Here is a 779-nt window from a genome sequence, read left to right as displayed (position 1 = left end):
TAATTCGTTTTTCTTTTATCCTCTCTGATTCATTTATTTCTACCATTCTATCTTCTAATTCACTAATCCTATCTTCTGCCTCTGTTATTCTACTATTTGTTGCCTCCAGAGTGTTTTTAATTTCATTTATTGCATTATTCATTATATATTGACTCTTTTTTATTTCTTCTAGGTCCTTGTTAAACCTTTCTTGCATCTTCTCAATCCTTGTCTCCAGGCTATTTATCTGTGATTCCATTTTAATTTCAAGATTTTGGATCAATTTCACTATCATTATTCGGAATTCTTTATCAGGTAGATTCCCTGTCTCTTCCTCTTTGGTTTGGTTTGGTGGACATTTATCCTGTTCCTTTATCTGCTGGGTATTCCTCTGTCTCTTCATTGTTTAAATTGCTGAGTTTGGGGTGTCCTTTCTGTATTCTGGCAGTTTGTGGAGTTCTCTTTATTGTGGCGTTTCCTCGCTGTGTGTGGGTTTGTACAGGTGGCTTGTCAAGGTTTCCTGGTTAGGGAAGCTTGTGTCAGTGTTCTGGTGGGTAGAGCTGTATTTCTTCTCTCTGTAGCTTCCAAGGCGTTTCCCTCTGTTATAACTTCTTCTGTTTGCTGGTCTCTTCAGTGTCTGGTTTCCGCCCTGACACAAAGGGCACGGTGGAGGACACTTTTTTTTCTTTTTAGGCTCACTTGTTCAGTCGCGCTCCTTTCGAAGAGTTGGGTTGCTTTTCTGGGTGCCTGATGTCCTCTGCCGGCATTCAGAAGTTGTTTTGTGGAATTTACTCGACGTT

Source organism: Bison bison, unplaced genomic scaffold (genome assembly GCF_000754665.1).
Source record: "Bison bison bison isolate TAMUID 2011002044 unplaced genomic scaffold, Bison_UMD1.0 scf7180017864295, whole genome shotgun sequence".
Classification (NCBI taxonomy): domain Eukaryota; kingdom Metazoa; phylum Chordata; class Mammalia; order Artiodactyla; family Bovidae; genus Bison; species Bison bison.
This window is presented reverse-complemented; position numbering follows the sequence as displayed.